Source organism: Protopterus annectens, chromosome 9.part0, assembly GCF_019279795.1.
Source record: "Protopterus annectens isolate FY-2018-M chromosome 9.part0, PAN1.0, whole genome shotgun sequence".
Lineage (NCBI taxonomy): Eukaryota > Metazoa > Chordata > Ceratodontiformes > Protopteridae > Protopterus > Protopterus annectens.
This window is the reverse complement of record NC_056743.1, coordinates 1,953,964,707-1,953,987,372: the sequence shown is the minus strand read 5'-3', so window position 1 is coordinate 1,953,987,372 and position 22,666 is coordinate 1,953,964,707. Positions and strand designations below refer to the sequence as shown.

The 22,666-nt window shown below is 39.0% G+C and overlaps 1 pseudogene; it reads left to right on the top strand.

Moving 5' to 3' along the window:
• The first annotated feature begins 8,368 nt into the window (after positions 1-8,368).
• Positions 8,369-22,666, top strand: part of LOC122810841 — a 174,126-nt pseudogene continuing 159,828 nt past the window's right edge.

The following is a 22,666-nucleotide window of genomic DNA, read 5'->3' as shown; positions in this document are numbered from 1 at the left end:
TAAGTATTGTTGTAATTTGTTATCAATACACAGCTCTGCATTCAGAGAGCAGCAAGGTGTTACATATCTTCCCTTGTCTTAAGAGACTCTTTAATTATACTCGGACTTTGGCTTATTGATCATTGCCATACTTTGTGAAATGTTAAGGGAAATTCTTTTCTGTTCATCCCATAGTAAATATAATTTTTTCTTTGCAATGAGAGGCTAGGGTTAGTCACATCTATTTTTTTATGTGTTTGCCTCCCTTACCATAATCTTAGATGAAGATACTACAGCTGATCCACTTGGCTTACAAGGAACCTGGTACAAAGGATAGTGCAGGAAGTTGATGTACGCCATCCGAATACCACTGCCACCAAGTCCCTGAAGTTGTTGATTCCAGCATTTTCTAGATCATTCCAATAGATCCTCTTATTGTCAGCTTTTTAAAAATGCATTGCACTAGAAGGGTGAATCAGTATTTCATCAATGGGACATTTCAAACTCTGTAGTTAAGAGTCTATTGTTGGGCTCCAGAACATACCATAATTTCAAAAGTATTAGTATCCTTCTTGTGTACCAACCGTATATTATGATATGAGTCAGTACGCTGCATTTCTGAGTGAGTGTTATGATTTTTGACAGAGTGTAAGTTGTACAGCCATGATTTGCGGAATTAAACACCCGTTTTGAGACCATTCTCTTCCCACCCAAGGTAGGGACAAAAAAAAAAAAAAAAAAGAAGGTCTCTCACGGCAAGTGAAGGCCAAAAAAAAAAAAAAAAGGTCTTTAATGCGGAAGGAACAGAGTTCCACATTAAAGAACTGAGCTCACTCAGTAGCAGAACTGAGCTCACTCAGTAGTAGAACTGAGCTCACTCAGTAGCAGAACTGAGCTCACTCAGTAGCTCTGCACTAAACCCGGAGCTTCTCGTGTTTAATGCATTGCAGTTCCGCATTCAACACAAGTAGCTCCGTGTTTAGCGATTTTTGATTGGCCCGTATACCGGCATATGGGCCAATCAAAAATTGCTAAACACGGAGTTTCTCGTGTTTAATGCGGAACACAAGAAGCTCCGTGTTTAGTAACTTGTGATTGGCCCGTATGCCAGGTATACGGGACAATCAAAAAAAAAAAAAAAAAACAAACAAAGCGGAGGCTGGCCGGGGTTTAAACCGGCAGGGCGGGATCAGGCTGCTGATCTCGGGACAGTCCCGCCCAAATAGGGACGTCTGGCAACCCTGTTCCCACCACACAAATTCATACATGTATGTACTGGTACTGTAGTAGTAGGAGGCATTGCATAACTGTATTGTTCGGTAGTATCTCTTAAAAATACAGAATAAAGGATGCAGCACATGTACAGTGTTACGGTTATTAAATTAGAAATTTTTAATTGGATAGTTGCTAACATAGCAAACATAGTATCACTCTAAACACTGGTGTCTTCTTTGCTGACTCACTTGCACTTTTTAAATTTCATTTGTAAAGTGGTCAGGAAAATTCATATTAGTAATTACATGTATATGCCATCTGTTCCTCTGCTCCCCTGCAGTGGTAAAACAAGCCCCCACCACACAGTAGCTGCATTATAAACAAGTTCAATTCAGAATAGTTTTCTGTATCTGAGTCAAAACTGCTGTCTTTACTCTTACTGAAAAACTTGAAAATTGAAGTAAGTAATAACACTTGTTAAGTACTACATCTTTGATTAATGCATTTTCTTTAAACTCATAAACACATTAGAAAGTGTAGACATTGTTTATAGTTTTTATTACAACTATTTGGTAGTGGGAAGCTCTGCTTGAGGACAGGTCATTTGCATTTCCTGGGAATTATATAACTAAATTGCTGGGCAATGTGTTATGTGTTTGAGAAATTTGGCAATTCATAAACAGTTGAATATTAATCATATGCAAGCTGGGCATGATTCAGAAAGAATCTCTGCATGGCGCCAGAAGTGAGCAGCAAAGCGATTGCTCAGTTTTCTGGAACTGCATGCAAATGTGATAGTGCATGGGTGTGGCTTATTTAAATTAAGCAAATGCTTACTATGGACCACATCAACATTAAGAAGTTGTGTAGTACATGGATGTGGTTTATCTAAATTAAGCAAATGCTTGCCATGGACCACATCAACATTAAGAAGTTGTGTAGTACAATCATTTGGAGATATTTGTACCACATAACTACTGTGAAGGTGCACATGGCTATTAACCATGTTGTACCTATTCACTGCAATATGGTATGCTGTTTCCCTAAATGGAGCAGATTGCAGCTGTGCATCTCAGTGCTGCACAAGTACAGTGTACTGACTGGACAAACTCTTTCCAGTTGTTGTAATTGTGATTTGGGATTTCAGATATTCATCAGATGGACTTAATGGGATCCTGAGGCATGCTAATTTTGCACATCTCTGAGTTGCATTATAGCTGAGCAGCACAACTGTGCCAGCCTTTATGAATATTGTGCATGTATTCAGAAAATTCAGCTCAAGAGTGGCTAGAAGGGAAAGCAGAGTTTGACACCCAGTCAGCTACTGTGCTGACAGATGAACAAAGGGTTTGTAGAAACACCATGCTGAAATCTAAGGTTATCACATTGATGAAGAAAACAAAGATATATTTTTTTCTCCACAGCTGTTAGGTGTGTGTGTGCGTGTGTGTGTCTGCACTCATGGGCATACATGCATGCTGGCAGAGATGATAGTGTTCAGAACTAAGTGGAATTGAGAATAACTACCGCACTTCTGCACTTCCCATGCATGCTTATAAAAATGGTCATCTTGTGGCAAAAGTACTTCAGGATGCTTCTTTCAATTAGACAGCTCCTGCTTAATAGCTGTCAGGCAACTGTTGCCAACCGTGCAAGAGTACACATTCCATACTTTTTCATATAATATTCTGATAATGAAATAACATTGTTATTCAGTAGGACAAATACACTTCTAGCTTAGAATACCTAGATACTTATCATAAATACTCATTTTGTATTTCACAAGATGTTATTTGGTGCAGGCATGAAGCTTGGCTTTGTGGGCTTTAAATTCTCCGATGTCACAGATGGTTGTCAACTTTACAAGTCTATGATCTAATCAGACTAGCGAGTCCATTTGTGACCTTGATTAATTGATGGGGGTTATTGTTTGTTTATTCTGGATGTGAAATGAAGAGTGCTAGTCTTTCCTTTCCAGTTCCTCTTGCAATTTGAAAATAAATGTTTATTGATACCTGTGCTTGTAAAACGTTTATACAAAGAGAGAGTCTTGAAAACTGTGGTGCGACAGTGGAAAGTAAGATGTACTTTTCTTATGCTATGCCTAGTAGGTGGATTCTGCATGTACTGGCTATTAAGATTAGAAAACTTGATTTCTGTTTCCCTAAACAACTGTAAAAGTTTGCATGGTGTGCAATGCTTAAAGCTTGTGTATCCCGCCTAGTGACTCCCTCATGGTACTGCAGACACTGGAATTCCTCCATCAAGCTGTCACCTGTCAATCTGCTTCATTATTACTTTGATTGGCCATCTCCTGTGTGCAGTAATGAAGAAGTTATAGAACATAGTGTAGCATGTCCTTTGCCTTTTCAGTCCTTCAGCATTGATGCTTCATTGACAGCGTTGATGCTTCTTTTTATTGACAGTGTTGTGGTAATCTGTGACTGTTTATTATTTATTTGTGGGATAGGATGTTGCATAAAGTTGTGGACACCTGTGAGGTGTCACCATGGAAAAGCATTTGCTCTGCCTTAGAGAACTTGTTTGTAGAATTGTCTTTAAAAAACAGAAAATCCAACTGGAGTTCAAACTGCATATGCAGTTATAGTTGTAATGATGGTGTCACTTGATCCACTTCAACCTTGACTTATTTTTCCTCTCTTGTATTTCATCATCCCTCTTGTCTCCAAACCTTGCACCCGTAATTCACCTTATTTTTCTCACTCCTCCTTGCTTTACTGCTTCCTTATTCTTAGCACCAAGTATCACGTCAGTGCTGCATTCTTATTGTTTGAGAATTTATGATGTCCTTACATTCACCGCTGCAGTATTCCTTACAGTGAGTGGCAGGCCTTTACTCAGGGGTTATTTAATGCTGTACTGTCATTGTGGCCTCCTCAGGATGCCTGAGGATTGTTCCTTTTTGTTTAAATGTCCTGCTGCTGACCCCTCTCTGGTGTCTGTAGCCTCTGATAAGCCATCTCAATTGCTTTCTTCATCCAAGTTACTGCCTTCTGACAAGGACAGTAGGACAATGGATAGGCTGAGTAAGAAGGTTTATACTTTCTCTACCCTGGCTTTTAGAGCTATTAATTATCAGACCCATATTCTAGGTATGTAACCCTACAGAAAAGTCATACTGATGCAAGACCTACTGAACTTTCTAAGTTTGTAAGAGCAGCATTTAAAAATTGTCTGTATTTTTTGGACCTTTGTCCTACTTTTATTTATGGCCTTATCCAGATTTCTTGCTCTGAGGTTGAGAGTATATGAAATGTGTCAAGGCCATCGCCATCAGCCAGAGATGTTTCAAATTGTGACATACTTGTTGTACCCCACTCCCCCATGTAGTGACTTTAGATGTGTCCAGGCAAGGAGCACTTAGAGTATCCAAGGTAGACACAAGTACAGTCATGGCTTTTAATCTGTCCTTTATTTTGCAGAATGTTCTGGTTTTCTGTAATTTTTATACTGTTGATTTTGTGTATTCAGAAAATGTATTTTGTTGGCTGCTTGTTTTTTTATACTTTATTTTGACTGGCATTCCAGTAATGTATTTAAAAAGTAATTTGTTTTTTTCATGCCTCACAGCCTTTGCTTCCCATCTAGATATTAAGTAAGCTGTCATGTAGCCAAGGCATTGAAATATTGTTTTCTTCTCCACTTCATTTTTGTTTTGATTGGACTCTCATAGTGATAGCTTGTTGGCACACAGGGAAGCAGTGTATTTAAAGTACCAGTTTTTGTGGTTTTGAGCATAGTGAAAGAATGCTAGCAAATGTACTTTTTCTGTAAGAATAAATGTTTACACACTTCGCAGTCTTACTTTCTGCACCTAAAGTAGCAAAATGCAAGGTAACTTGAGGGGTGTGTGTGTGTGTGTGTGTGTGTGTGTGTGTGTGTGTGTGTGTGTGTGTGTGTGTGTGTGTGTGTGTGTGTGTGTGTGTGTGTATGTATGTATGTATATATATATATATATATATATATACGTATATATATATATATATATATATGTGTGTGTGTGTGTGTGTGTGTGTGTATATAATATATGCTTTAAAGTATTTTAAGCTAATGTCTTGGAGATGAACAAATTTAATGATTGACTAATGCAATGGATTAATAATGCACTCCAGTGAATCATGCTGGCTTCAGGCTACACCTGGCAAAACAATACTGTCTGAGGTAGTTAAACATTCATTTGGCCCTCCCCCTCTTTCAGACAAGACCCACTTCAGATTGCACCAACTTTACAGAAAGGATGCAGATTAATTATACACAAGAGATAAGTAATTATACAGTGTTAAGACTCTTAACTTAACAGCAGAATAACCCTTATTAGATTCTGGAAGATCAGAAGGCTGTGGATTCTATTCCCTCCCCAAAATAGCAGCACAAAGTAAATGGTTTTAAGTTATAAAATTATTTCACACTCTTAAATGAAGTTGTGGAGACTGTGTGTCTACAGGCTGAATAGCTTGGTAGCTACAGCAGGAAGAAAATGTTGACTTTTATGGGTTTATGGCAGTCCAGGTGTGTACCCTGCCCTGAGGATTAATGTTTCATGTGTTTGTTTTAGTGTACTTGTGATCATATTCAGTGGTTAACTTGGCAACAGCAAGCAATCCAGTGACACATTTATCTAAGTTAGCTGATGTGCTGCATCCCTCTTAAACTTGCATTGTTATATTTTACTTTGTTGTACTCTTAACATTTTCCCAGAACAAGACGTCTGAGTGTAATTAACAGTATTTTTTAGGGGGTGGGTCATTAGCACTACTACTGCACTTCTATATATTTTATTTATTTATATATATATATTTTTTTGCCAGTATATTGTCTGAGAGTAGCTATAATTATAATAAAATGAAAAACCTAACATTAACATTTTCAATTAGGGTAGAATGCTTGCATTAGAATAATCTAAAAATAAGCAGGCAGTGTACACATGCATTGTGTTTTAAATCAGTATCTGTGGTACTTGAATACTTCAGAATCAGTACATGTGAAATGGAATGCCTGGAATATCATTTCTGTTATATGTGTATTGGTCTGGGACTGGTACTCTGTATGCATCCTCCTTTTCTGGAAAAATAAAATTAAAAGATATTGTGCATAGAAATAAGGAAATGACTGCATGTGAAAATGCTTGTACATGACTATGGTGGTTACAGTATGATATGTTTGGCCATTTTTAGGATCTGGTAAGTAAAATTAATTTTAAAATGAAATGTGTACTTGGCTGATGCACACAAGCTGTGATAGTGAGTCTGTCAGCAAAATGAAAGTATGCAATGCAGCTGTTAGTATTTGTACTTTAATCCCGACCAGTAAAAAGCAGCTACTTCATTAGGTAATGGGGGGGTGTTTGTGAATTCATTGAGGTGACTGCCCTTGTTTACTGTCAGTTATGGCTTTGCAAGATGACTGTTTGGGTAAAGTCTGCTGTTGGGCAAGCCTGTAACTACCATTTCTGTGCAATGGACTAAATTAATGCAGCCATTTGCAGTTCATTACTGTTTTGCTTTCTGATTTCAGAGGTTTGAGCCAGGTACTTTTGGTAGGCTGTTGGGATGGGGGACTTTCATGTCGCCAGTGTTGGAATGAAATAACCATTTAGTGCTGTAATTCTGGCTTTGCAAAACTCTAATATGTCTGAGGGAGTAAGCAATATGCATACAGGCTGTGACTACGGTCTCTGTGCAGCAGATATATTTTAATGCTGGAAGGATCAAAGCAGAAAGTATAGTGGGGGCAATGGAATGACTGCCCCTGTTAGTCCTGCAAAGACAATGTAAGCTGTGACAGTGTGTGCATCACAAATGCATTAATAGTCTTTAATCCTGGCAAGGCCGAGCCAGATAGTTGGTAGGTCATGGCTGTGGCAGACTGTCAATGAAATGAGTGCTGTTTCTGAAGCTGTACATCATTACATGTATACAACAGTGGCACTTAAATCATTTCTGCAATATCTTAATTTCAGAGTTGCAACAACTACAATAACCAGAATGAGTGAACAGAGTGAGCAGAGTGTTACAGTGGCCTATCTGAAATCTATTAATTTTAAATAGTTGACTCTTGATGAGAAGTTAAGAATCAAGAGGACTGGAAGACCCACACCTGATCTGAAGATAGAGTCTGCAGGTACAAGTAGGTCAAGAACATACACACGCAGCTTCAACAGGTCAGTGTATGACAAACACACCTGGATCTGTGGTTGTGAGGAAACAAACAGCTTGTACTGCTTCCCATGTTTGTTGTTTGGTGGAGAGGATGCCTGGACATCAAAGGGTATGGATGACCTGAAGAGACTGGAAGAAAAGTCCAGAAGGCATGAACAGTCTGCTAAACATTTTGACAACCAAATGAGTCTAGCAGTGTTGGGAACTGTGGTTATTAGGTGTCAGTTAAGTAGTGGATACCAGTTATCAGTAGAAAGACACAACAAGAAAGTGGATGACAACCGTTATGTTCTGTCTATTTTAATAGAATGCATCAAGGTGTGTGGTGCACAAGAAGTAGCTTTAAGAGGCCATGATGAGTCTGAAGAGTCATGGAATCCAGGAATGTTCCAGGCACTGGTAGAATTCGGCTGCCAGTTTGATAAGAAGTTGAATGACTACTTGACAACTTCAACTGTTTTCAAAGGAACATCAAAAACTATTTGAAATGCATGCTAACAGTATGCAGAGAAGAAATAAAAAAGGAGATTCGTACTGCAAAATTTATAGCAGTAATTGCAGATAAAACCACTGATTTTGCTGGGATATGGCAAATGGCTATTGTGTTCCATTACATTGTCAATGGACAGGTGGTGGAACGTTTTTGGGGATACTTTACACCACTTGGACAGACAGCACAACATATTGCTGTTGTGATAAAACAACAGTTGAAGGAAGTAGTGGGAGACCAGCATGAAAAAGTGACTGCTCAGAGTTATGATGGTGCATCGGTTATGAGTGGTGTTCAGCATGGGGTCCAGGCCATCGTAAGAGAAGAGTTTAAATATGCCTACTATGTACACTGCTATGCCCACCAACTTAATCTGGTAATGCAAAGAGCCACACAACAGAATACTGAAGCAAGGACATTTTTTATAACACTTGGTGGAATTCCAGCCTTTTTCAGTCGTTCAGTTCAAAGGCAAGCTGCTCTGGATAGTATAGTATCACGACGCATGCCAAGAGTGTCAGGAACACGGTGGAATTTTAACATCCGTACTGTAAATGCAGTGTACGAGAACTTGGAGTCGCTGGCAGAGTGCTTTAATTATTTGTACAAGAGTCCTACATCTGCTGCAGGAACTGTACTGGAAGCAAATGGGCTACTGCGATCAGTTGAAGATGACGAATTTAAATTTTGGCTTACTGTCTTCCATCATATAATGCCCCATGTTGATGTTCTGTACAGGCAACTTCAGTGTTGTACCACAGATGCAACTGCTGTTGAAAAGGATGTTCATACATTTTTGGATGCAATTGACAGTGTCAGATCGGGTATCGATGGTATTTCAGAGCAGTATCTACAGACGGAGAACATCCGATCAAAACGTAGACGAGGGCCATCAGCTTCCCGACCACTGCATGAGACCTTGCCAATTGCTGCAAAGGAAGTATGTGATGTCGTAAAGTTCCAGGCAACATCACGATTTCAACAAACTGGCCATCTTCAAGCTTCTCAGTTACTTCTGCCTGGAAAGTTTTCAACATACATAAGAGAGTTTCCAGAAAATCTGTTCACAGGAACAATGGACAGCTATCCATTCCCGATGAGGGGACAACTTAGAACAGAACTTGGAGTGGTGTGTCAACGTGAAGACTTTAAAGCAGCTGGCAGTGCAGTCAAGATGTTAAAATTCTTGTTGGACAACTCCTTAACCCGTGTGTTTTCACAGACTTACAAAGTGTTGTTAATTATAGCCACCACACCAATGTCAACTGCTGAGGCAGAAAGGTGTTTCTCAACACTGAAAAGGATTAAAACATTTCTTCGTTCTACAATGGGGCAAGACAGATTGAATGCTTTGGCTATGCTTTCCATAGGAAAGGAGTTAATGTGGAGTATAACTAACTTCAACCACAGAGTTATTGGTTTGTTTGCACAAAATAAAGAGAGACGAATGGACTTTATCTATAAGTAACAGAGGAACACAATACACAGGGGAACACGAGGCACTTATTTGGTACTATACTACAAGCACTTATGTAACCCAGCCACTGGGGATGCACAAGCCAGTGCATTTCTTCATGCTGGTCCCAAGCCCGGATAAATGGGGAGGGTTATGTCAGGAAGGGCATTACATATAGCCTCCTGACAAAATTTTGTGGGACAACAATACAGATTTTGATACAGGATTGGTCGACGCCCAGGTTAACAATGACCACCACCAGTACTACTGTTAACCAAAAGGGTGCTGGCAGAAATTGGGGGGAGGCTACTGTTGGCTGTAGAAGAGGGGGAAGGCATGCCCAAAGGTGAGTGTGTTGATTTGGACATGTGCTGAGGAGGGATGCTGGGTATATTGGGAGAAGGATGCCAAAGATGGAGGTGCCAGGGAAGAAAAGAGGAAGGACTCATATGGTTAGATTTATGGATGTGGTAGAGGAAGTGATGTAGTGACAGAGCAAGATGCAGAGGACAGGAACCAATGGAAACAGATCTGATGTGGCAAACCCCTAACTGGAACAACTGAAGGATTACAAGCACTTATTTGGAACCAGCTGGGGGTCACGTGAATATTATTTGCTTTGGGAAACTTAAAACTGTCCCTTTTGAGCCTCCATGAAAAAGGGGGTGGGAGAAATCCAGTATGACCTGATGTGTTCCAGACCACAGCCTCCAGACCACAGCTTCTCCTCAGGTGCACCACAGCCTCCAGACCACAGCTTCTCCTCAGGTGCAGAAACGGAGTATGAAGTACTGTTTGCAGTATACCACATAGGTAAGTGTTCAAACCAATGTGTGTATGTAACAATGTGTGCTGTGTAGACTATTCAGCATGCGCCATACTGACTGAGCATTTATTTCATGTAAATAAGTATGTCAAGCATTGATCCCATTGCACCATAGCTCCACCCCGTCTTGTTGGCCACACCCGTCTTGTTGGCCACACCCATCCAGCTGTCTCCTGCAGCCCCCCTTTGATTTGAAGTCACCAGCCGCCACTGCATGGAACAGTAACATATTCTGCATATAGATTCTTCAGAAACAGTTTATAGTATCCCTTGGATGGCAGGGAAAGGTGTAATAATGTTTGTGAGGACTTAAGCATGGTAGATGGCAACCACAGAGTTGTGAATGCAGCCACATGTATGAACAGGTTAAGGGCATTTAACTGAAGCAAAAGTCATCAAATCATGTATTGACCAAAACATTTAATTGAAAGCCACATTAAAAGAACCCCCCCCCCCCCGTGGGCAGAAGGATTCACTGATTATGCCCACTTTTTCAATTAGTTCTTAGGTTGACATTAACTAGCATTGGTTGATGGGCTGTATTTCAATAAATTGCCCTGATGAACTGAGAACATGGTCATTTTCAATGACCTATGAGGGACCATTCTCAGGTACCTAATGTTAAAATCTACAGCAAAATGAGAAGTCTTTATTTATTTTTACCTTTGATGACCTGGTTAGTCCCACTGAGGGAAATTCCCCTACTTGTTTAGATAAGTCTTGTAAGTACATCAGTAGCACTGCTGGCATGCCAAGTAGTTATATGAACAAAAATGAGGCTTCCAAATATATTAATTCTAAATAAACTCCACCATAACGTGAAGCCAATTGTAGGTTAGAGTGCTGCACAGAAAGAAGCTATCAAAACTAAGATTATACATGCAATGAATTATATAGGCAGTGAGTGTTTGTCTGAAACCAATGCAAATGTAACACAGAAAGAAAACACAAGTGTTCCAAAAAGTAACAAAAAGGATCACAGCAAAGTATTACCAACAAAATAAAGTAATGCAGGTAAGGTTGTAGAACAATGGTGATCCATACCTTAGAAAAAATAAGTCAAATGTGGTAAGGAGAGAAACAAACTATATTTAGATACAAAGGAGCAGAATAAGCAGAAGAGAAAATTTGTTTTGCTAAACAAAGACTGTGGGTTCAGAGTCCTAAAGTGGAACATTAGTGACATTAAATCAATGTTTATGCTCAGGGTTGACAAAATACGTAAGGGTATTACCAAAAGGCCAACAAAATTCATGTTGCACAGGTGAATTAATTAATCCTGTCATACAAAAAAAAAATCCAGATAACTTTAAATGTTCTGTTTTTCTCATCTTTGTAAAATGTCTCATAGAGTCATTTCAGTAAATAAACCATACCTAGTGCTGTACAATTTAAACTTGCCTCTGAGATTACATAATTACTCTTTAGATATGTTTTATACAGAGTATAGACTCAGAGATAACACACTGCTTTTATAAGACAACTCCTTTTTTAAATATCTTTATTAAATTAGCACTTAAGACATGCAAAAGTGCATTGACAGAAAAGAAAACAAACCATTTTAACATTTCTCTATTTAAATACAATATACATCAGGTATATTTTCTTTGCTACTATCATAGGTTCATAGGTTCATAGGTTCATAGGTTCATAGGTTGGTAGTAGGCTATCAGCCCTAGGGCCTATATAAGCCTAGCCATAACAATTCCCTGGCTATTTCTTCCCACACTATTTACTTCCCTGGACACCTGTCTAGCAGGGTAACTGACGTGATCCCTGGGGTGAATTTCCTTTCTCCCATCCAGTCGTCAGGGTTCCTTTTGAAGAGGGCCAAAGAGGCACTTTGCTTGATATGTATGGGCAATCTATTCCAGAGTCTGGGGAGTCTCTGGGTCAGGAACCTATCCCTCCAGCATGTTTTGTTTATTGTGATGACAAGGTTTAGATCCCTGGAGCGTGTGGCTCTGAGGGATTGAGATTTCTTTAAGTGTAGCATGTCCAACAGCTCTGGGTTTGACATGGCCTTGTATGTTAAGCAGAGATCGCCTCTGAGTAGGTGATATGCCACAGACTATAGCTAGAGTTTTCTAAGGCGGTCAGCGTAGGCCATCTGCTTTAGGCCTGTGATTCTTTTATTGAGGTATTTCTGCGGCCTTTCCAGTTGTTGCAGATGTCTTGAGAGGTACATACCAAATGGGGCGTTGTATTCTATAATGGGTCTAATGAGGGATGAGTACAGTGGGACAATGTCCTCCTTTTTTCTGGATGAAAAGCCCTTAGTGATGAGGTGTGCCACATAGAAGGATTTCCTGACTGTTGTGGTGATGTGGTTATCGAAGGAGAGACCACTGTCCACCTGTGTCCCTAAGTCTCTTATCACACTTTCAGTGTTTAGTGTACTGCCACCTATATGTTAATTCACAGGTACATATTTTTTTCCCAAAGGGGATAACTATACATTTCTTGGCATTGAGCTTGAGTCCATGGCTCTGGCACCAAGCTTCTGTTTCTGTAAGGCCCTTTTGTAGAGTATTCACATCATTTGGGGATTCAATAATGGCTCCCAGTTTGCAGTCATCTGCAAACTTTGTTAGCCGGAGTCCCTTAGTGTTGGCCTGTACTTCAGAGAAATAGATGCCAAACAAGAGCGGTCCCAGGACTGAACCCTGAGGTACTCCACTTGTCACTTGTCTGGAGATGGATTTGGAGTCGGCTACTTTTACAGTGTGGGTTCTATCAGTAAGCCAGTTAGCACCCCATTGGTTGACGTAGGGATTAATGCCCAGCTTAGTAAGTTTATCTATGATTTCAGAGTGGGGGATGGTGTCAAAGGCCTTGGCAAGGTCTAGATAGGCTGTTTGGACCACCTCACCCTTGTCCATGGCTCTGGAGACTGATTTGAAGAAGTCATTCAGGTTCAGGAGACAAGATCGTCCCTTCACAAACCCAAACTGGGTGGGGTCCAGTGTTTGAAGGTTGCCAATGTCTTTATTTATAAGTTCCATGATAATACGCTCCATGGCCTTGCAGATAAGGCTCGTCAGACTGATGGGACGGTAGTTTCCGGGATCCAAGGTGGATCCCCCTTTGTGGTGTGGGATAACTGTAGCTCTGCGCCACTCAGTGGGCATGAAACCTGAGGTGAGGCTATGATTAAACATGACACTTAGGTGAGGTGCCAGTTCATATTGTAGTTCATGTAGTACACAACCCGTGATGTCATCTGGTCCCATGGATGCTGTATTCTTAGCTTTGGAGAGTGCGTTTGTTACCTGTGTGGCCGTTATTACTGGAATTTGGCAATCTTTCGGTACTGAGATGGTCCATTTAGGGGGTGAGAGGGGGGTGGAGTTGGCACTGAATCGATCTGTCAGGATATTGGCAATATCTTTGGGATCAGTATATTTAATGCCATTCTGTTTTAGCTCAGAGCAGATCTGAGCATTGCCATTTAGATTCTTGACATAGTTATAGAATGCCTTGTGGTTGTCTTTGGAATCTTTGGCAATTTTATTTTTGTAACTAGCTTTGGAGGATTTTATGAGGGATCTCAGTTTCTTACTGAGGCTGGTAAGGGAGTTTTTTTGCATCCTGGGATTTTCCTCTTTTCTGCAACAGTTTCTTCCTTTTGTTGTAAAGTTTGTTTATGGCAGGGGACCACCAGATTGGCTTCCTTTTTTTGGATGAGAGCATCTTGGTTCTATTAGGGATGGCACGATTCATGCATGAGTGGATGTGCTCGTACAGTGCCTTAGTGTAGGATTCAGCAGTTGAACTTTCAGTTCCCGTATGCATGGGTGTCATGAAGTTTGTCACTTCTGACTTGAGTAGTATGAAGTTGGCTTTGGAGAAGTTTTTTATGGAGGTTTCCTTACTGGGGGTGGGGTGGGGGTGGGATGTGGACATTAAGGGTGATTAGCTTATGGTCAGACCTGACTAACTAGGGGGTGACCATAGGTGTGGAGCATCGATTTCCCATGTTGGTAATGACCAGGTCTAGGATATTGGAGCCCCTGGTGAGACTATAGATTAGTTGATCCAGGGCATTGGAATTTATGAATTCTAAGAACCGTTGGGCAAAGGTGTTGGTACATGAGTAGTTTTCCCAGTTAATGGCAGGGTAATTAAAATCACCCAGTATTAGGGTGTTTGGTTCTATCTTAATATTTTCCAGTATATTTAGAAAGGTGTAGTGAGAATCTTGGGGTATGGTGGGGGATCTGTAGCAAGGTATAATTTGGAATGCAGTCTTACCTAGTGTTAGCTGCACCTGGAGAAATTCAGACGCATTGTGTTGGGCAACTAGACTGGTGGTGTGAATATCCTTGGTGAATATTGACACTCCTCCACCTTTAGTGTTTCGGTCCTGGTTTGGTGACCGAAAAGTGTGGTAAGAGTTGTAGCCTGGTATTGCAGGGGTGCTCTCTGGAGCCTTGAACCAGGTCTCAGTTACTGCACAGATATCGATGTTCTCCATTTTTAGGAGTGCCTCGAGAGAGTGCATTATGAGGTTTAGACTTTAGCATTGAGTAGCATTACCTTCAGATTTTGCATGCTTGTACCTGTTACAGTGGTGGTTTTGTCCATTGAACTTTACCTAAAAAAGGCACTATAGGGGTGACAAGAGCTTTAGCCAGTAACCCAAATCCCAGGGGCGACAGGTGCAGACCATCTCTGGCAAAGCATCGTGGTCTGTTGATCATGTCGTCCCAGGCAGACAGATACTGGATCCCCTTTGAATGACACCAGAAGCTTAGCCAATTGTTGAAGTCAATCATTTTGTCCTTATATTGTGGTATCATTCTGGGTGAAGGCAGGATGATACTCAGGGCTAGGGTCATACCTGCCTGGGCCACATGATCCGAGAGCTCTTCCATGTCTCTTTTCATGTAGTCCAGGGAGGTACGTCTCAAGTCATTCACTCCAACATGGACAATGACAGAGTCATATTTGTACTTGTTGTGGAGTGACTTGAGTGCATGAGTTATGTGGTGGATCCTGGCACCCGACAGGCAGCTGACTGTGATCTTCTCCTTGTTCAACCTGGTGAGTGAGACATCAGTGTGCCGGACTATAGAGTCACCTATGACTAAAGTATTAGGTACGTTGTCTTGCCTTAGGGGCTGTTGTTGGGTGGCACACTGGTGTTGAGAACTATGTGACACTTTGGTTGTGATTCGTGTTTGTGTTTCAGCTTCAGAGGTCCTTGTTGCTTGGACAGGTTACAGTTAAGGGCCTCTGCATATGTGGATTTAGTGTTGCTATATCTGGGTGTTGGTGGTGGGGGTTTATAAGGGCTATGTGTTGCTTGAGGTGTAGTGTGGGTGTTAACCTTCTCCTCTTGACTGTCTAGCACACTCTTGGGTGGAGAGAGCTTTGCTTCCATTTTGGCTATGTGCATCTCTCACAGGTTGTAGTGTTGGGTAGTAGGAGGAGAAGGTTGTCTGTGTACATGAGGCAATTGCTACATTGCCCCAGTATGCCCAGATTCACCAGGTGGACAGGAGAAATCACCGAAAGATGGCCCTTGGACATGCCTCTTTTGGTGCTTTTTTTTTTTTTTTGTAAAGTACAGGAGCTGTTTTCCCTTACCTTAGCAAGGTACTTTGCAATTATAGGCTGTTTAGTGCCTACTATTAATTTCTCCTTATTAACAATGAGAGTTGAGTACTTTTATCAGTTTAAGGCTTCCTAGTGCTTTCCAGCAGGTATTAGAGCAAGTGCTAGTCACAGGGATGCTTAAAGGTAAGATGAAAAAAATGCACACTGCAGTGTGCACTAGAGATGTTAGATGTGAAAGTAGGTAAGTTAAGTTTTACCTGTTTAAAAAGTTAAGGTTTAGTGGAGAGTTACTATTTTTAAAACAGCAAGATGGATTGAAAGGGGTGGTCACTTTTGTATTCTGGTACTATGGAATACAGTAGGATGGCCAATAAATTTAAATAGCTCAAGGGGAGGGATTTTAAAAATGATGATTTTGTGATTACTCACACAAGCCAGTAAAAGTAGAGAGGAAATGAGATATATGGTCAGATTAACATAAGAGGCAGGCAACTAGAAAGACAATGGTATTTAACAAGACAACTGTAACTGGGTGGGAAAAAAAATTCTGCCTGACTCAGAAGAGACAGAGCTGTGGTCTCTTTTGAAGTTTTCATACACTGTTAAAGCAGAATGCAAGTAAAACACAAGGTAAAGAAAACAAACCACAGTATTCAAAATATAAAAAGGCAATAAAGTAATACAAAATACAAAAAATAAAAGCAAACTAAACTTTCCTTCACAGCAAAGTGCAGCAGAGTCTGGATGAGCCTTTCTGGTCCAATGTTAGAAAAATGCTGAATTCCAGCCTTTCATTAAGCCTCACTCCTCTCCTCCTGGACATTATTCTGCATGCATTGCTCCCACACTTTCCATTTACTTTTATGTAATTTGCTCCTTTCCTTTTTCTAAAGATCCCTCTTCTAGTTCTTTTTTCTCATTCATAATATTCATTACCTCAAATGCAGTTGGTGTAGACTTTAATTTCCATTTTCTAGAAATTTATTTTTGGCAGCCAACAGAATTAAACTTGTATTACAGCTCAGAAGAATATTTTCCTTACTTACAGCTATTTGCTCACCCAATATTTCTGATAGAGTACTCTGTAGGGAAATTTGAAAAATCTGCTGACTCAGCACACTCTCAAACTATATGTTCCCAGTTACCTCCTTCTTCTCCATCACACCTCCAACATTTACTATCTACCTCAGGAAAAATTCCTTGAAGCCTGCTTGGGGTACAAAATATCTATGCAAACACTTCCAAGCAAAGATCCTAAACTTTCTGTAGTTGGTTGTATCCTTGGGAGCCATAGATACGTCTTCCCATTGTTTTCTTGTAAATTGCTTTTCCAATCTCTCTTTCCAATCTTTTCTAACCTTCCCTGATTGATTTTTATAATTATCATGTAATATTTTGTATGCCTTACTAATTATCCCTTTTTAACAGCTGCTTCTTTTATAGATTCAACTAAAAATGTTATCAGAGCAGGCATTTCACTTCAAATTCCCCTTTCCCTTTCTCTTTGCCTGTACTCTGAGATCAAGCCCTGGTAGGGAAGGCAGTCTCCATCCTGCAATCCAAATGACTTCTTGGCCTCCTCCCACTCTATTACCTTTCCAGCTTGAGCTATTTGCTCCCAATATCTTGGTTCTGTTGCCAGGTTTCTCCAGTACATTCTATTCTTTTTTGGCAGCTAGGGGTTATGGGATGCAATATGCTGTGATTCTTAACCCCTAGATAAAAACACACAAGCTATTCTAGTAGCTTGGTGGTTTAATATATAGATGTTGAGATGAAACTCATTGGTGAGTTTGTGTTCTAGCATGGGGCATATACAGTAATGGGAATGCTGTGGTCAGGCTGATATGTCTTTTGATTGCAAGTCTTTTTAAATTCCTACTAGGCAACCAGATATTATACATTCCCCATATTACTACTATTCCATTCATAACATTTTTGAGTTCATGTGAGTGACGGTTGTGGCATCAAGTTAAAGTACATTATGGTGGGCATTATTTTTGGCTTTCACTGATGGCCATGTATTGGGATTATTATCAGAAGTGCCCATCTGAGGAGCACTCCATGGATGAAAGCAAAGGGCAGTTACATGTGCTTGCCATGTGAGAGCAATAAGTTGAAATACATTAGTGTGGCTATTTTTTTTCTTTCACTGTCCTCACAATATGACATCAGTGTGGTGCATAAAAGGTGGTTATCCCTTTGTAGGTAAGAAAGCAGACTGTATGTGAAAAACAAGCAATTATGTGATCACTGTAAAATGAATGTTGATGCTGATATGGATTATCAGAGGCAGTTTATGTTTCTATGAACAAGTTAAAATGCATTGTTGAGGTTATTGTTTCTTTCACTTTCAATACACTCAAACTTCAGAGTTATATACAGAAAGTGTTTATATTTGCAAGTTAAGATTAGCAGGAATGATGTGTTAGGATAGATCAGTTACTGATGAATGGTCATTGATATGAAGTTGGCAGTGTATGTGTTGAACAGAAGTAAGTTTAAATACATTTCTGTCACCATTATGTCTTTTATTTCCTTGTTGATTCATTAAAAATACACTTGGTCTGGATATCTTTTCTTTGGTTGGGGCAGTCTTTGTGTGAAACTAGAAAATAACAGATATTATAGCTTTGGAGGTCAATACAGGTATCCAAGAGCAAGGAACTGAAGTAGATATATATTGTGACTTCTTCACAGACAAAGGTAGCGTACTATGTCAGAAGGGATACATTCAACTGGTATAATGTGTGTATGTAAAAACTGCTGTTGTTTGCATTTTGTTTTGTTTTTAGAAACATAATGAAAGTGTACCCAGTATTTTGTTTTTCAAGTTGTTAGCTTTTTTGTTATAATTTCACATCCTCCATGAAGCAGATGTCTTTAGAGTCTCACAGGGTAAAAAAGTAATTCATAAAATCATAAATATATTTTGTTTTTATAACACACTAATTAAAACCAGTACTTCTTTGTCACTGAAAGTAATATCTTCTAGCCTTTGAAATGTTACTGCTGTAAGAAACATACTATAAACTGTGACTTTGAACTCAGAAATCCATGTACATTTGTTGCATTACTGCTGCATTTAAAACAATATAACTATGTATTATAACTAAAATTTCACAGGAAAATGCCAACCTTTTTCCTTTTTTCCTTTCCATTTTTAGGTCATTAGCCTCCACAAAGTTATGTGCAATATCAAATCCAGACCATGGTACAAAAGGTTGAACAAGCTTAGTTTACATTCTATGACAAGTGCTGTTCTGTGCTACCCAGTTTTGGGAACTGATAGCCAGCTATAAGCTAAAGAAATATTTCAATTAATTTATATAACTTCAAATATCACTTAGAGCACTGTTTACATAAGGATGCAGGAGTGCATATATTCTTGCTTAAATGGCGGCTGTATTAAGTCAGCCAATCACAGTTCAGCATCTGAAGCTGTATTAGTTGTGATGATAACTACCTCACAGTGAGAAGTAATAGCCAAATACAGGCAAGAAGTACATTTTACTTTATTTTATATTATTGCAAATATGTGGTGCAGTATAGAGTACCTTAAATTATGGTGACTTTATTAATTCTGCTTCACAAATTTTGCTATGAAAAAATATGATCATGCATTTGAAACAAACCACAACATGATGTTGATTCTATTGCAAGTGCTCTTTTGTGATATGCAACAATGAGTATCAATAGGCAAACATAATCAAGATGAATATTTTGTCTTAACTTACATGACTGCAAGCATCATTTTGTTCACTTTTGCATGTTGCTGTAGGAGTGCTTTTAAACCTGATCATGGAAAATCAATTCATGGCATCATGGACTTGATTCCTTATCAAACAGCACATGTGATACCTGACAGAGGCAAGTTAATAGCATAGTATTAGCAAAAGGAATGCCTCACTTTAGTTTATAAGAGTGGACTATCATTTGGTGTGCATTGTTTGCATACTGCTAAAGAAACTCATATGCTGAACAAATGTACTTAGAAGGAAAAAGACAATGACAAAGACGCAATATAAACATTACTGTTTTAGTTATTTGATGACCACTATTCTGTAAAACACAGTTGTGAGAAGCAATAGCCAAAAATATAAACAAACCAAATATTTCACTTTATTTTACAGGATTGTAGGTGTCATTGATGCATTGTTTGCTTGCATATGTAGAGTATCACAGATACTCGTATTTCAGTTCACCTTTTTCAATAACAAAAAAAGGTTTATTGTAAGAAAAAGATAATCGTGAGGAAACAACATGCAGCACTGCACTCTGAATGTCTTGACAGAGCTATTGAGTGATATGTGATAGTATGATACAGCCAAATTAATATTTCATGTAATTACAAGAGCAATATTAATTGCTGTACTGTTAGCCTGTAGATGTAACAGCCAAAAAAACACCCAAATGTACACACAGAATAAAAAAGTTAATTATGGGACAGTAACCACAGCATCCAGGTCTTCAGTCTTTGACGTGTACTGTTTTGTGATATCAGATGTACTAACCAAATAAGGGATATAAATTTCACTTGATATTATATGATTGAAAATACAATTTTTTTTACTATTTGATAAACAATTGCCAAATATAAGCAATAATAACATTTCAATTTCACACGATTGCAAGTATCATTCACTGCACTGTTATCATGAAGATCTTTCCATGTGGATGTAAGAGCTCACATATTTTTGGTTTGCACTTCATGTTTTTACTAGTAAAAGAATGGTCCATAGTCACATGATTCATATGGGTTTCAAGGCTGTTTAGTCTAATAGCTGCACACCTTGCCAGTACATGCCTTTAGATCTTACCTCCTTTCTGAAACAGAGAGAGGTAATTTAGCTGGAGATATTCTGTATTCCAGTCATGTCTCCAAGGCTTGGAACTCAATCCCATTTATTATTAGATTCACTGAAAACTCACTCATCTTCAAAAGTAAACTACAACAACTCCTCCTTAACTCTTGGCCATGCCGCTGTTACTTTCTAGGATAAATTTGCCAGCTGCCACTGCCATTATAATAACTGTTATACTTAAAAATCTGTTGAATCACCTAAGTACTGAAACTATAGCATTGTTTAAACACTCCTATAAAGTACTGTTCCAAATATTTATTAAGTGTATTCAAGAGCCTTTTGTATTACCATGTCTTACCGTTATGTAAAAATATATAATATCTTATGAATGTATTTATTTATTCATATTTGCTTACCGGGGTAAAGCACTGATCTCAATGGACTATTTGTAGGCATAGCCTGGGTGAATAGAATCACATAAGTAATGAACAAAACATGTTTACAGATACAAGGATTGGCTAAAAAAACAAATATTTACATATTTACAGTTGCAAGAATATGCTACAACATTTAGTTCAAGAAGCAGTTATCAATGTCCAAACATGGATGGAAAAAAATGAAATTCTGCTTAGCAGAGCTTTATGGAGAAGATGTAGCCATAATGACTGAAATGGCTTATGCTACAAGGATAGCAGCATATCATTACATAGAGAGGTATGAAGACCTTAGAAGAGGCAAGTAAGAATAGTGAAAAGAAAGGATAGCATGGGGTGTGAGAGAGAAAAGGTGTGAGAGGCATACAGCGGGAAGAGTATTAGAAAGGAGAAATGTGGGAGAGATGCAAAGAGAAAAGGGACGTAGGATGAATGAGAGGCAGCAGGTAAAGGGGTTGACAAGGAGAGATAAGAAAGGATGAAATAAGGATAAAGAGGTGTGTGAGAGAGCTGCATGGTTCATATATTACTACTATACACATCTAAAGTCTTAGTGTTTAAATAGAAAACGAAAATTGTGATTGTGTAATGCACTATCGTTTAACTTTCTGTGTGTGGAGCTTTTACCTGAAGAAGGCCTTATGTCCAGCTGAACTTTACCAGTAAACAAAAATAAATAAATACATAAATAAATAAGTCAGTCCCAAAATAAATTTGACAGCAACAATCTAGTGATCCAGGTTTAATCTGGATGAAGATATAAAAATTACAGAATTATTATGAAGCAACATACAGTAGTGCTCCCTTATGCTCGGAGTGAGAATTAATTATCAGACATAGGCAATATGAATATTTCAGCTTATTTTCCATTCCTGTAAACCCACCATGCATGATATGTTGTTTATAAAGCCATCTCCTATTCCCAGTGATGTCATGCATCACTATTACACCATCTCCTTTTCCCAGTGATGTCATCCATCACTATTACATCATAGTACAATACAAGCTCTGCTCTGCAAGCCACTGTTTGGCATTGATTTATATGCGTTCATTCTTTGGCATATTTGTTGACTTGATGACTTGAGTCTGCTCGTGAATTATTCTCAAACCTTTGGTTTCTGTTCCATTGACCAGTCCAATGTCAAATAATGCTATAAAAACTTCCTTAATGGCATACCAAATCCATTATATTATGTATGAGCTTGACTAAATAGCGGACTATTCTCGGAAATCTCATGAAGGATTGCCTGTTTTTTATCCTTGGAAAAAGCATGACGACTCTTACTTTTCTAAGAGCTGGCTTGATCTTCTCACATAAGAACATGGCCCATTTGTTTTAATGAAAACGAACAATGATGTCATTTATTCCTGATCACTTTCAAACTGTAATGCCTCAGCCTGTTTAATAGCTTGAAAACCTTGAATTATTCTCCTGTTTAGCCTCATTCCACATTATCAGATCAACAATTATATTAGTTATACCATCCAGACCTTCTACTTCAGATGCAGATGAAATACCAGAGAGTAGTCACCTTCCCAAGTGATGTACTAAATGTATATCACCTTGAGCTAGTGTCATCTACCTTGATTTGTCAGAAACTCTGACTAGAAATTAGTACAGGGAAGTATTTCTTATTGGGTATTGGTGATACCTCTTCAACACTTTTTGAGGGGTGTCAATCTTGTGCAGAATTCACCAAGCATTGTACCATTAATAGGG